General features: G+C 40.3%; 1 non-coding gene across 1 annotated transcript; it reads right to left on the bottom strand.

Moving 5' to 3' along the window:
• Window positions 1-489: 489 nt before the first annotated feature.
• Window positions 490-564, bottom strand: Trnas-cga. Its single transcript has one exon. It is a non-coding gene; the product is annotated as a tRNA-Ser (tRNA).
• Between the last annotated feature and the right edge of the window lie 15,778 nt (window positions 565-16,342).

Below are 16,342 nucleotides of genomic sequence, written 5' to 3'. Positions count from 1 at the left end.
GAAGTAATTTTTAAGTCCTATAGACAGCTTGTTAAACGAGAAATGCAGTGGGTTCTGGAGCAACATAAGACATTACAGGCTTGTTTCTGTACCGAGGATATGCTTTTTTATAGCTTATTGACCTTACCTTTCCTCAGTTCCTCACTTAATGAACATGATAAACCATGGTTTCAGAATTTTCTCGCAACTGCGTCTGCACAACGTATTAGTGAGGTGACATTGTATAACCTTCGAAGTGTTTTGGCAACAGAAGCAAATGTTAATATGGGAACCAGAGAAATGTACATGTCACTCATAATTCTCCAGCCATGATGATTCTCTAAAAGATAGAAATCCGTTAACAACAGCATGAGATCGATGAACTCAACGGCTCAAGTATCTCGCGGCCTCAGTGAGTCAGTGCTGCCACCTCAGCCCTTGGCAAAAAACAATGCAGCACCATCTTGGAAACATATGCTCACCTGAAACTTCCTGACAGACTAAAACCGTGTGCCGGACCGAGACTCGAACTCGGGACCTTTGCCTTTCGCGGGCAAGCGCTCTACCAACTGAGCTACCCAAGCACGACTCACGCCCCGTCCTCACACCTTTATTTCTGCCAGCTCACCTGTCGTCTGGTGAAATGACTGCCAAAAGTCTAACCATAACAACTGCTCACACAGGTGTTACTGGCAAAATGATCCTCTTTAGCTGAGGCTGTTGTGTTTATTGTAGTGGCTAGTAACCTCAATTTCAAAGTGTCAGACAATCCCTACCTTAAGACATGTCTTATGATTCAAATTAAGTAACGTTCAGATTTAAGTGATGTTGATGATTAATAATACGAGAGGTGTTCAGTAAGTAATGCTGAATGAGACACATTTTCTTCCAGTTTCAGTTGAAAGAAAAATGCGGAATTTGTTGCGGGACGTCGTGAAATATTCCTGCTTCAGCGCTTATAGTTTCATGAAGTTCTTATAGGTAACGGCGCTATACGCTGCCTTCAAATTAGCGTTTATAACGCTTTGCGTTCCAAGCAGAGAGATGTCAGTGACATTCTTTTCGTGAAAAGTCGGAGGATCACAGACACTCACAGAAACTTTCAGAATGTCTGCAGAGAGCTGGCACTGAACAAAAGCACTGTGAGTTATTGAGCAATACATCTATCATCATTGTTACATCATCGCGCAGACTCGTTCGCTCTCCCGCGTGCCGGCTAGCCAAACACAACTCTGCTGCCCTTAGGTAACTGAAGAAATGACTTTTGCTTGTCATTGGCACAAAAATGTAGACGAGCTTCTTTATCTCCATGACAACGCAAGATCCCACACAATTCTGTGTTTCCGAGAGGAGCTCACAAAATTTGATTAGACTGTTCTTCCTCGTTCAGCCGACAACCCAGATCTCACACCTTTCGACTTTCATCTGTTTGATCCCGTAAGTTTTGCACTCCACGGGAAGCAGTACGTAGGTGATGGGCAGGTTCTTGTTTCAGCAAGAAGTTGGCTTTGACTTCGACTAGTAGAGTGGTACCATACAGACGTGACAGTTGGCGATAGGCCGTCGCGCTGAACGGAGAAATTTATGAAAACGGCATTTTGCAACCTAAAGACTAGGGAATAATATGGTGTAATGTAATCCTAAATAAAACCAACCCTCTTTCAGAAAAAAATGTGTTGCACTACATATTGAACTCACCTCGTACAGGTAGTTCAGTGCATCCATACGACATTAGAAATCCCTCACAAATTGACGGTTGTGGTCGCTTTCAAATTGTCTTTAAAATGTTTTGATTCAACTGAAATATAAGGGATGAAAGATCTATAAAAAAGGTCTATAGAAAAGTCTCCACATAATAATGTAACAGAATGTTATCACCCTGATGATCTACATCAAAAATTCCTTTTTATCAGAGGATTATAAATCTGTATTTATGTATTTATATATTTTCAACTTTTTTGATATCTCAATCGCATTTTGCTGATGTATTCGCATCATACATTCATTTTACAGACGGAGTGCACAGTTCCTGTAAGTTTGATGAAAACTTTTCCTTCAGAGTACGTTTTTGCATAAGAAGGAGTAGGAAGTTTCCATATATATATATATATATATATATATATATATATATATATATATATATATATATATATGCATCGTAGATAATATGAAGATGACTACAACAGGCGAAACGCATCAATGACATTTGAAAATGAAAACCTCCGCAACTAAGACCACATTTTTATCCCAAATTTTACACTAATTGTTGTATCAGCCTAGGTGATGGATTGAAAATATTTTTAAAAATTTTTATTCAGTAACATTTTCGTGCAGGAGGTAGTTGTCGGCCTCTCGGTATGGTCATGCAGAAAGGCGAGTGCCACCTAAGCGTTAACCCCTGAGGTATGTTTGAACCCATAGCAGCGCGCGTTTGCTGGGGAGCTGCATAGTGCCTCGGTGGAAGAACTGTGACCAGCAAGGCGACCGTACTGACAGAATGAAAGGCATCCCCAACAGTTGGCCTATGACAACTGATCAGACATGCAGATGCCCTGCATCCAACCGAGGACCCCTTGGACGCACCCTGGAGTGCCGGTTAGCAGTTGTTGCCACATCAGTCCGGAGAGTTTTAAGTGGTCGTCAACATCGTGAACAGTGACAGCCTCAATAGAAAGTGAAATAATATTAATAAATATGTCTCTTGTTTATCACTGGAAGAATATGTTATTACTTAACTGGCTCCTTGTTTTGTTTACCATTGTGACTGGATCTGTTACGAAGAGACTTTGATAACACAGTGAAACCAACTGCTACGACTTGAAATTTGTATCTGAAATAAATAGCGTAAAATACATCTTTGTCTCTATGCCTTCTCGCACTTGGCATTGGCCAGCAACATTAAAAGTGTTAATTGCAAAATGCGTCAAATATAATATTTTAGTGAATGAGTTTGACTGCAGTGCCATTATTTATAGCACATGTGCAATGTGAAAAAGCTCTTGATTACCATCGGTATTTGTTTGCCAGCTCAGAGGCAATGTCAACACAGAAAAGTGCACGTACATAACTGCATACTGCCACGATGTAAAATGATGTTTATCAGATTGTATTTTGATTCTTGGCCATTACCCGATAGATAGTACTGAAGAACGACACAATTGTGACGAAAATTTAGAACTCAAGAAATACTACCTGCTTCCAAAAACTGAAAACAATTATTTTTTTATTTTCTACGTAGCTTCCTCTACAACTAGCTTTCTCTTAGAAATAATATAAACTGCATCCCTGAAACAATTAGTGCAGCACATGCGGTTACAATTTGTTGTTAATCTTCACTTACATCCTCCTCTCATATACCAGTCAAATCAGTACCGATAACTTGATTGTTTTACACTACCAAATTTACAGTAGAAGCTTATACATTACCAGTAGTATTAATCTCCAGTCGAAAAGGCTCTATTTAATTTAAGTTCTTTTTAATAATCGTGTTCATGAAGGGGAATATGACTTGGGTATTTTTTGGATAAAGTCGATTAAATTTAGTTTGACATGGTTTATTTTAGCTTGTTTGTACTGCAAAAGATATAAAACAAAATATTTACTCTCGACACACTGTGTGCTTCTACATTTCTAACTAGCAAATGGATTATTCAGATAAAATGGAAATGTCGTGTGGCTAGGGCCTCCCGTCGGGTAGACCGTTCATGAACACTATATTGCAGCTGGTTTTCAAATGCAAAAGTTACATAACACAACATTTACTCCAACTCGCGGTGTGCCAGTGTAAGTAAATTAATAATAGTTACGATGATCCAACCATTCTGCTTAACAAGGCTGGAGCTGATGTAGAAATAAATTTCCGGGGTTTTTTGTCACTGGTTTAAGCTCATTGTTGCAGTCAGGGTCTCTAAAAATGGTTCAAATCGGTCTGAGTACTATGGTACGAAACATCTGAGGTCATCAGTCCCTTATAACCTAGAACTACTTAAACCTAAGTAACCTAAGGACATCACACACATCCATGCCCTAGGCAGGATTCGAACTTGCGACCTTAGCGGTCTAGCGGTTCCAGACTGAGTTCGGGCTCTATTCAAATTAGAATGCTGGTGTGGTGAAATTACTTAAACACAGGACGGCCCCCATTCACACATTTTACAAAGATAAATTGAATGTAACAAGCAATTTGAATATGTTATTCTATTCAATCAAGACTCGTATCGGGCAGAAAGTCTCATTTAACTGCATCCCTGAATTGGGATTCCGGAATGTCTGAAAACTATCTATGTAAGAGTGTAATAATCTCTTCATTGGATTTACAAAGTTTTTCCAAACAGAAAATTCTATAGCACAGGAGAAAGTGGAAATCTGGAGATCGGAAAAAATGTCAGTGGTGTGGATATTCTAACAGTTTATACTTCCAAATCCTCATCGTCCAGACAGCAAAAATATATGGACACATCAATTCCATAAAGTTTTTTTTTTATCGTCGAGACTGCTGGTGTTATAATTACAACACAATAAACAAGGCATGTAACAAATGTCACAGTGGTATGAGATGTACTACATTCTTCGATATGTGAGTGATCAGTATTTCAGTTGGTAGATTTAACGTTATCTGCATTCTGCGTTCTTATCCATCGTCTATCAGAGATCACTGGTACAGCGTAAAGTTCCACGGGAAAAGGCCCAGGTCATACCAATCTATAAAAAGGGTAGAAAATCAGATGCACATAATTACCGATCAATTCCACTGACTTCGATTTGTCGTAGAATCGTGGAACATATTTTTTGTTCAGGCATAATGACGTTTCTAGACTCTGAGAAGCTCATCTGCAGAGACCAGCACGATTTTAGGAAACAGCGCTCGAGACACCCCTGGCCCTGTTTGTGCACGATAACCAACAGACTCTAGATACCGGCTCCAAAGTTGACGCCATATTCGTCGACTTTCGAAAGGCGTTCGACTCAGTTACACACTGTCGCTTGCTCCAAAAAGTACGCCCTTACGGTCTATCCGATGACATATGCGGTTGGATAGAAAGTTTTCTAACATACAGAGCAGTATGTCGTCCTGAATGGGGAGACTTCAACAGAAACAAGCGTGACATCATGTGCCCCAGGGCAGCGTAATAGATCAGCTGCTTTTTGCAATTTACATAAACAATCTGGTTGATGGTATTGACAACGGCATTAGACCGTTTGCCGGTGATGCTGTAGTCTACAGGAAAGTAGAAACACGCAAAGGTTGTGAACAAGTCCATGAGGATCTGCAGAAAATAAATGCGTGGTGTAATGACTAGCAGTTGTCTCGCAATAATAGTAAATGAAACCTACTGCGTTTAACAAAGCGAAAATCCCCATTAATGTACGAGTACAAAATAAATGCCCAGTCTTTGGAAGCGGTAACATCCATCAAGTATCTGGATGTGACAATTCCAAATGGTCTTAAATGGAACAATCAGATTACAGAAGTAATGGGTAAGGCCAACTCTAGATTGCAGTTTCTTGATAGAATCCTGAAGCGATGCAGTCCTTCAACAAAGGAAATTGCTTACAATACTTTAGTTTGTCCAGCCTTACACTATTGTTCGTCTGTATGGGACCGTTACCAGTTGGGTCTGATTCAAGAGACTTAGAAGGTCCAAAGAAGAGCGTCAAGATTCGTGACTGCTACATTTAGCCATCGCGAGAGCGTGACAAATCTCATAGAAAGTTTGAAGTGGGACGCACTTGCAGATAAACGACGCTCTAAACGAAAGGGACTGCTTACTAAATTCCAAACTCCGATCTTCACCGAGGATGTAGAGAATATATTATTACCATCAACTTCCATATCGCGAAATGATCACCATTCAAAGATAAGGGAAATTAGAGCTCACACTGAGGCTTTCCAGTCGTTTTTCTCCCACGCTATCCGCGAGTGGAATAGTGGGCGGGGGGGGGGGGGGGGGGGGGGTTGAATAATGTTTGTGAGACCGCCGTGTTTGGGTCGTACTAGAAGGAGAAACGTCTAAAGCACATGTTCGAATTTTGCAGTTGTTGGGTCATGGTCTACTGAGATAGAAGTTCATAGTTCAGCGATATTGCTGCACGCTTTGGTGTGATTCCAAATGCTACAGAGGATCTCGGCGGTCCCATGCGACTAGCGTCCAAGAGCACGGACATACTATTCACTCGTCCACGCGGAATCGTACGGCCACGCCACGTCCTTTGAGTCAGGAAACGCTGACGTTTGCAGCCAGATGATGTGAGTACGTTTGGAGCACGACGTATTGCCAACAGGCCAATCTTTCATGAGGTGTATTTTGACGCAGCAGGAGAGACAAGGGTGTGACCAAGACAACACAAGACGTAGGATTAGCACCATACTAACGGAGTCCATGTTTTACTTAAAGCATGTGTATGTATGTATGTGGAGGCTTCAAGGACTACGGACGTGGCCAGCTTCTGTTCGTCATTGTGTTACAGGCCCAGCACACATCATTATGCCCCTGGGTACGCACAGTGATCATGTCTGATTGTCAGACAACCGAATTTGTATAATGATCGGTACACGTATGACGTATTAAGGCTGTGTTCCATCTTTGAAATATCGTTTTCGTTAACTTCCAACAAAATAACGCAAGAGCTATTGTTGCGTTGCTTACCTGACCTGCCTCCACGCCCACAGAACTCCAAACCGTCAACAGGGTCTCAAATGTTCAAATGTGTGTGAAATCCTATGGGACTTAACTGCTAAGTACATCAGTCCCTAAGCTTACACACATCTTAACCTAAACTGTCCTAAGGACAAACACACACACCCATGCCCTAGGGAGGACTCGAACCTCCGCCGGGACGAGCCGCAGAGTCCATGACTGCAGCGCCCTAGACCGCTCGGATTATAGCGCGCGGCTTCAACAGGGTCTGCAGACGCCTCTTCTATTACTAACAAGCCTGTACGACTAAAGACTTTTTTCTTGAAGTAGCATGGAATGCCGTAAGCACATCCGTCATCGAAACTCAGGTTGACTCGTTGCCCACCCAAGATGTCGTTGCTGCATGGTCTGTGCGACCAAATTTCGGATGTTTACGAGCAAATCAACTTTTCTGGAGTGATCGGAAGGGCTCAAGTCGCGTTTGCAATAGAAAAAACTCTGCACCAAACGCAATGTATTCATTTGTGATCGGTCCAAACATTGCCGAGAGACTGATATTCATACTTGCTTTTAGTGACTTTCATCTGGCCCTATTTAGTTATAACTCATTCTTCAAATTTTGACATCTACTGTTTCCCTACTTTTTAAAAGTTTTTGCTCTTTTGATACGCCCATCAGTGGATGAAATTGAAGCCAAGTATAACCATAATACAAACTGAGTCAGTTATAAATAAATATTTTATAGTAATAACGATGATTGGTTCCTACGGACGTTGAACGACCATATTCCACCGAGCGATAATTGATTGTATTATTAAAACGATCAAACATCAATACCGTTTTGGTAAATTGGTAAAGAAGGTAGTCACGAACCATATGAAGCACAACAGTAGTTCTAATTGACTGGGTACATGAAATATTATTAAGCCAAGTACTTCAAGAAAGAAACCAACGCCTTTCCCTTAGCAATTCCGGTAATTTGTCATACGTTGGGTATGATTTTACGACGAAGACCGCATTTATCATAAGCAACAACATAGCAAATATCTTGACACACTTCAGTTGGCACCAGATATAATACTGTCAGATTTAGGTGATCAGGAGTTAGTACACTTTAAGCTCATTGTAAAAAGTCGCCTTTTGGAAGATATGAATAAAATTTTGCCCAGGCTGTTGGTTCCACTATCTCTCGTATTCAGCAAAAACCTTCTCTTAATGATGATGGTTCTTTGCGTCAAGAGATGCAGAGATGGTGGCTTGCAGGAGTTCGACACGTGGTATTCGAACCGTGCATGTGCGCTTCTGAATCTGTCAAAGGAATTCAACAAATCGCCATGTGCTATACATAATAATACATATTGTCTCGGTCATTCGAATGCGGGATCTTATCGACTTACTTGAACTGCGCACAAAATATCGGAGAAAATGGAGAACTTTTAGTTAATCACTGTTAGTAATTTACAAGACTTCCGTGTGATGCTATTTCGGAGAACTGCACCCTCTACTCTGGAACGAAGCCTTTCATCTAACTCTAAAGCTGCTATTTAATCGCCTTTAGCCTTTAACCAATGAGGTAATCGCCTTTAGCGAGCAACGATGCAAGCGCACAACACTCCATCACGTGACGGAATTGCTATTAGACCTGGCGTTTAATTCTCTACGGGATCAGTTGCTTTCCTATCTTGTATTTGTCGAGAATTTAGCGCGCAGCGAACCGTTTCTTGTAACTGAATAGCACTGAAGGTCACTCTTGTTCACACGTGTAAGAGTACGGATGCATCAAATTACAGAACAATATTGAAATACCTTCGAGGGTATTCTAGGTTCGAGCATTATCACATTTATAGAGCAAAATGGTCTTTTTAAACATAATAATGTTCCTCACGTAACTCAATCTCAATAAACTATTCAGTCCAAGCCCCTCCTTCTACTGACAGATTTAAGATATTATCCACAAAGTCTAAATTTCTTATCTTTTTTTAATAGTTTTATTCCTCCCCCTTAATTCCACCTCCATTTCTTTCACCACCTGTTCAGTGTGCAGATATAATAATATCATTGATAGTTGACACTCCTTAGATACTTATGCCTACCATCTAATTTCTGAATAAGTTTTTAGACATTCCTTCGTTCTGTCTATTCCATCTCTGCTACCTTCAGAATTTCAAGAGTTTATGCTAGTTATACAACGCTTTCTCTAAGTCAACAAATGCTATAACTGTATGTTCCGATCGCTTGTGAAGTCGATAGGCGTCGAATGAACTAAGAACCGCGCAACTAGGATAATAACAGTTGGGCGAGGGTTACACGAAAGACTAAACAGCAAAAGAGATGCTCAGAGACCCCAGCGTTTTCACTGTTTATTGTTGAAGTTGTTGCTATTGTAATGGTCTTCAGTCTGAAGACCAGTTTGATCCATCTCTCCACGCTCTACTGTCCTGCGGATAATCAACGCAACTCACATTCCTTTGAGCTTGCTTACTCAACTTACACCTCTACAAATTCACTCCCTCCCTCCCTCCTTTCCCACCTTCATTTTCGTTACCGAATTGACTATTTCATAATATCTCAGAATGTGGCCTATCAACAGATGCCTACTGGTATCCAAGTTGTGTCATAAATATCTCTTTTTTTTCGTCAGTTCGGGTTATATACGAGGAAGAAGCCTGGGGATACTGACAGGTTTCAGATAGATTATATAATGGTAATACAGAGATTTAGCAACCAGGTTTTAAATTGTAAGACATTTCCTGGGGCAGATTGGGGGGTTGGTTGGATTGTTTGGGGATGACCAGACAGCGAGGTCATCGGTCTCATCGGATTAGGGAAGGACGGGGAAGGAAGTCGGCCGTGCCCTTTCAAAGGAACCATCCCGGCATTTGCCTGGAGCGATTTAGGGAAATCACGGAGAACCTAAATAAGGATGGCCGGACGCGGATTTGAACGTCCTCCCGAATGCGAGTCCAGTGTGCTAGCCATTGCGCCACCTCGCTCGGTGCCAGAGGCAGATGTGGACTCTGACCACAATCTTTTGGTTATGAGTTGTAGATTAAAACTGAAGAAACTGCAAAATGTGGGATTTTAAGGAGATGGGACCTGGATAAACTGACTAAACCAGAGGTTGTACAGAGTTTCAGGGAGAGCATAAGGGAACAATTGACAGGAATGGGGGAAAGAAATACAGTAGAAGAAGAATGGGTAGCTTTGAGAGATGAAGTAGTGAAGGCAGCAGGGGATCTAGTAGGTAAATAGACGAGGGCTAGTAAAAGTCCTTCGGTAACAGAAGAAATATTGAATATAATTCATGAAAGGAGAAAATATAAAAATGCAGTAAATGAGGCAACAAAAGGAATACAAACGTCTCAAAAATGAGATCGACAGGAAGTGCAAAATGGCTAAGCAGGCATGGCTAGAGGACAAATGTAAGGATGTAGAGGCTTATCTCACTAGGGGTAAGATAGATACTGCCTACATGATAATTAAAGAGACCTTTGGAGAAAAGAGAACCACTTGTATGAATATCAAGAGCTCACATGGAAACCCAGTTCTAAGCAAAGAAGGGAAAGCAGAAAGGTGGAAGGAGTATATGAGGGTCTATACAAGGGCAATGTACCTGAGGACAATATTATGGAAATGGAAGAGAATGTAGATGAAGATGAAATGGGAGAAAGGATAGTGCGTGAAGAGTTTGACAGAGCACTGAAAGACCTAAGTCGAAAGAAGGCCCCCGGGAGTAGACAACATTCCATTAGAACTACTGACGGCCTTAGGAGAGCCAGTCCTGATGAAACTCTACCATCTGGTGAGCAAGATGTATGAAACAGGCGAAATACCCTCAGACTTCAAGAAGAATATAATAATTCCAATCCCAAAGAAAGCAGGTGCTGACAGATGTGAAAATTGCTGAACTATCAGTTTAATAAGTCACGGATGCAAAATACTAACGCCTATTCTTTACAGACGAATGGAAAAACTGGTAGACGCCGACCTCGGGGAAGATCAGTTTGGATTCCGTAGATGTATTGGAACAATGAGGTAATACTGATCCTACGACTTATCTTAGAAGCTAGATTAAGGAAAGGCAAACCTACGTTTCTAGCATTTGGAGACTTAGAGAAAGCTTTTGGCAATGTTGACTGGAACACTCTCTTTCAAATTCTGAAGGTGGCAGGGGTAAAATACAGGGAGCGAAAGGCTATTTACAATTTGTACAGAAACCAGATTGCAGTTATAAGAGTCGAGGGGCATGAAAGGGAAGCAGTGGTTGGGAAGGGAGTGAGACAGGGTTGTAGCCTATCCCCGATGTTATTCAGTCTCTATATTGAGCAAGCATTGAAGGAAACAAAAGAAAAATTCGGAGTAGGTATTAAAATCCATGGAGAAGAGATAAAAATTTTGAGGTTCGCCGATGACATTGTAATTCTGTCAGAAACAGCAAAGGACTTGGAAGATCAGGTGAACGGAATGGACAGTGTCTTGACAGGAGGATATAAGATGAACATCAATAAAAGCAAAACGAGGATAATGGAATGTAGTCGAATTAAGTCGGGTGATGTTGAGGGAATTAGATTAGGAAATGAGACACTTAAAGTAGTAAAGGAGTTTTGCTATTTGGGGAGCAAAATAACTGATGATGGTCGAAGTACAGACGATATAAAATGTAGATTGGGAATTGCAAGGAAAGCGTTTCTGAAGAAGAGAAATTTGTTAACATCGAGTATAGATTTAAGTGTCAGGAAGTCGTTTCTGAAAGTATTTGTATGGAGCGTAGCCATGTATGGAAGTGAAGCATGGACGATAAATGGTTTGGACAAGAAGAGAATAGAAGTTTTCGAAATGTGGTGCTACAGAAGAATGCTGAAGATTAGATGGGTAGATCATATAACTAATGAGGAGGTGTTGAATAGGATTGGGGAGAAAAGAAGTTTGTGGCACAACTTGACAAGAAGATGGGATCGGTTGGTAGGACATGTTCTGAGGCATCAAGGGATCACCAATTTAGTATTGGAGGGCGGCGTGGAGGGTAAAAATCGTAGAGGGAGACCAACAGATGAATACACTAAACAGATTCAGAAGGATATAGGTTGTAGTAGGTACTGGGAGATGAAGAATACAAATACTTCCAAACACTTAAAATTTATATTCGGATAGCGACCCGGATCTACGGCCAAACTATTTGACTGGCGTAGCGTATTTTGTTTGCGGCGTACAATTAAAATCATACAGAGAACAACGTGAAGTAGATGAAGATGATCACTTTAATATAACTTACAGAGCATCAGCAGCGTTCGGCAGGAAAGTTGTGCGGAGGCGTGAAGATTGTGTTTCATATAAAATTGCGTTTGGACTGACATCCAGTGGCAATAATGGGAGCACGTCGTGATGTAAGTATCATGTTGACAACCAATGTAATTGTTGTATGCGAATAATGAGTGTATGTATGTGTGTTTGAGTGATTTAACATGTATCGGAGGCTGGCTGAAATAAGAGAGAAAAGAAGAAAGACACTCTTGATGTACGTGTTTACGTCGTTTCTTCAGAAGCTTAGTGCGCACCGTGAAGCATTGTTGAGAATCATTCCAGAATTCTTTGTTGTGGACTCTTTATGACAGACTACTTCGTCTTGCCACGGAAACAATCGTGCCTAAATCTAGGTTTGATTCAAGGAAATCAGAAAGCTGAAAGTTGAGTCACCTCCTGGCCCGCTGACAGAACGTACTGCATGTAAACGAAGCATAGTTTCTGAAGTAGTTTTTCTTAAGAAGTTTTACTAGAAGCACAAGAAGCTAAATACCAAACACTTCGGATTCACATGGTTGTTCATTATACAGTTTTTCTCAAAAGATTGCAGGGAATGTTTTGGTTAAGAATAATTCATTATTTCAACCTGTAAGTTTCAATTCACCTGATGAGATTATTATCTTTCCGTTACAGGTCATATTTAGTAGAATACTTGAAAGATGAGTAGCTCATTGCCCTTTGTTTGAAGGATTTGCAAGAAATTTATACTGCGCATTGCGATTTGCAATGTGATGGAATCAGAAACTGGCTATCCTACATTGTCGTCATATTTCGAAACACGTCGCCAGTGGTAAGTTTTATGCATAATTTGAAAGTGCCCGAACGAAAAGTATCTATCGCCCCACGACGCAGGGGGTCGTGTTCGCATTTATGTTTGAGTAAAGGAATGCAGCAAGCCGAACATTGAGTAACGCGCTACGCGGCGGTAAAAGTTTCTTTATGTAAACAAAGCAAAGGTACATCTCATGCTGCGTTTTGATTTACGCATAAAGAACATGTTATTTTGCCTATGCAGTTGTTCCGAGACGATTGTAATCAGTTAGATGTACTTAGACCACTTACATGTCCCTAAACAGTTATTCAATCGGGAAAAGTGGAGCTATAGTGTAACGTGGATTCCCAGCCACGTTTCGTTTCTGACGGATCCTCACATGACTGAGAGGTGAATGCTTGGTTGAAAGGCTGCGTATAAAATCCGACACCGGCAGAATTCTATGCTAGGCACACACTTCACCACTACACTTGCACACCAAGTGCAAATTGTGCCACGCTTTCTGCTCTTTCACGTTAACTGCTCCTCTCTGTAGGTGGCAACAGCTTCGCTTTCACAACTAAGTTCAATTCATCATAATTCCGACAGTTTATACTAAGTATTTACGAATAATATACAAAACCTTCCTCTTGAATCAGTGTATCATCATTAGTCAACATCAGATCAAAACCCCTACAGAAGTCGGGCATGGAAGTGTGTGATGTCCTTAGTTTAGTTAGGTTTAAGTAGTTCTAAGCTCTATGAGACTAATGACCTCCGATGTTAAGTCCCATAGTGCTCAGAGCCAGCCCTACAGAAGTTTCTGAGGTTAGCTTGCACATATGGATGGATGCGAGGAGGTGACTTCAACCATCATCCGCTATTTTGCTTCTCAAATATCAAAACTCACCTACCACTTTTAGTTTTTCATTTGCTAATCTAATTCCCTCAACATTTGCTCACTCAATTCGAGTACATTTCAGTACCCTTTTTCTGCTTTTATTGGTTTCCCTGTGCCAACTTCTTTCCAAGACTTTATTGTCTCCATTCAGATGGAGACATTGTCAAACTGACAGTCATAGAATGGAAAGAGGCGAGATACTAGAACAGTAACAGGTAAACAAGAACCTTACTAAAGAATGACTGCTGAGACAGCATAATTTTCGGACGGAAGGAGAAACTGATATGCTAGGAAGACACGGCGATAATTCTACCTTACATTGTAGGGCTATATCTTGCACAATGATCATTCGAATAAGACAAGATAGATGAGCAGAAAGCCACACTGTCATTTTACATAGCTGCGTTAGGGTTTAGTATATGACAGAAAATCATTAAAACTGTTATGAAATACCTTCTGCCATGCTTTGTACAGCGTGTACCGGACAATATATATTAGTGCATAATATGTAAAATTGTCTGTTTGAGCACTTAATTTTATAAATTTCGATTTTTAAAAGTTTGAGCGTCAGCTGTAGTGATATATTTGTCGCCTTACCCTATGATGTTAAACAGCAAAAACTTGTCACCAGACAATGTTTAGATTCTCTGACGGATTCTTATGACATGGACCTCATGCCAAATAATCAGAACAGATTAATACAAATAACAGGCTCTATTTTCAGTCCCAGTAGCAGAAAATATATCCATAATGAAAAATGGAACGTAGCGGTAATTTTTTTCAAACCGGTTCTGTGGATATTGTGTCAGATGAGATACATTTTCCTCGTATCAGATTATAGCGTTTCCCAATTTGTATTTCAAAGAGACGTATTTCTGATAGCGCTGTTAATACGGTGTTAACATCGCGTGAACGTCGACCACTCTACAGTCAAGAATTTTAGTTACATCCCATTTATAATAAACATAAACGTGATACGAGTATTTTTTAAGCAAAGATGTGCAGCTAAGATATACTTCAGTTTTGTTACGGTTCACTCTGCAACAAGTGCAATACGTGTTTCACAGTTATTACGTGCGTGTGAAGCTTCATCAGATGCGTGTGAACAGTATATTTGAACCCAACGGTATTTCTGCCTTACCGGTCAACGTCATTTGTAAACTAGTAACGGCCTCATCACCAGAGTAAACTTGTTTCACAGCTCCGAAAATGGTTCACGTATAATATTTGATGTAGTAATTAGCGAGTTAGTTCTTTGTTTGGTCCCTGGATCATATTTACGAGAAACAACTACAGCGTGGAATATTTCAGCACCTGGGCAGGTAAGACAAATATTCTCAGTAGAAATGTCACTACACTCTGGACATTTACAAATCTGTATTGTGTACCTTACTCTTAATAAACAGTATCGTTTACTAAATGCAATCCATCCAAACAAACATCCATGTATGAAGCAACTAAGTTTTGATTACGTGTCAGCAACTTTAATTGAAATGGAAGGCAGTGAAATATTTTTATGGCTGTATACGATGCTCTTTGGTGTGTTAGTGTGATGTTAAGGTGTGGATTATAGTTTAGGCTGTTACATTCATTATTTTGAAACTTTTACGGAACTCACGCAAGAGCGCTTTAGATGATAAGGAACAGCTTCTAGGTGATCATGTGACTCTATACTGCTGACGTAAGGCATGGAGTGGTCTTTTTGTCAAATGGCTCTGAGCACTATGGGACTTAACATCTGAGGTCATCAGTCCCCTAGAACTACTTAAACCTAACTAACCAAAGGACATCACACACACCCATCTTTAAGAAATGGCAAATGTGTTGTGTACATTTATACCTAGTTTCTGTCACATTATCCTAGATAATGGATGGTGTCCAGATGTTGTCCTTTCAGATAATTTTTTTCGTAATTACAAAATTGTTAACTAAAACTATAACATTGACATTAATGAATGGAAGTATGCTTTTGTAACCAAAATCAGCATTTGTAACTACAACAAATACTGCTGTATTCAAGTGTTTGAGATCTGCAATATTTTTTTTCCAACTCAGAATGAATGGCCGCACAAAAGAGCTAGGAACATTCAGCTTTACTAATAAACTTTCTCCTACGTTTTAACATTAGTGATTACGATACTACCTGCTTTATATGGAATGATGGCTCATTTACCAAAAACTAATCAATAAATTTCTTAATATTTTAAATTTGTCCATTCTGTTGTTTTACTTTTATTGAGCGTTACTATTTGCTTCCATGATTAAGAAAGAGCACAACCTCCGTGTTATACTAATTTTATGTTAATTTTATATTAAGAACTATACGAACTCACTCACTTTTGAAGTTTACACAACATCAGCAACTTTTTGTCCTCGTTTACAAGAACAACCTTAATAAAGAATAAATGAGATATATGACTTGATGCTCTGTTTCCAGTCACTTAAATGTGAAGTGTGAAGTGAACAACACACTGCTCCCCAAATACGCTTACCGGCCCCGGGAAGGATGGTGATTGCACCCTAAGTTCTCAGTTGTTTATGGAATGTATTCCTATTTCCGTCTTCCCCTACAGTTTCTGCCTACACAGCTCTCTCTGCTATCTCATGTCTTAGCACGTATCCTATCATTCTATTCCTTTTTCTTGTCAGTGTTTTCCACACGCTCGTGTCTTAGCCAATTCTCTGGAGGACGTCCTCAATCCTCACCTTAACAGTCCAACCAGTTTCCAGCATTCTTCTGTAATAAAATTGGTTCCGTTCCATACTGGGCGC

Source organism: Schistocerca americana, chromosome 1 (genome assembly GCF_021461395.2).
Source record: "Schistocerca americana isolate TAMUIC-IGC-003095 chromosome 1, iqSchAmer2.1, whole genome shotgun sequence".
Classification (NCBI taxonomy): Eukaryota; Metazoa; Arthropoda; class Insecta; order Orthoptera; family Acrididae; genus Schistocerca; species Schistocerca americana.
The sequence above is the reverse complement of the archived record's forward strand: the minus strand, read 5'-3'. Positions and strand labels throughout refer to the sequence as shown.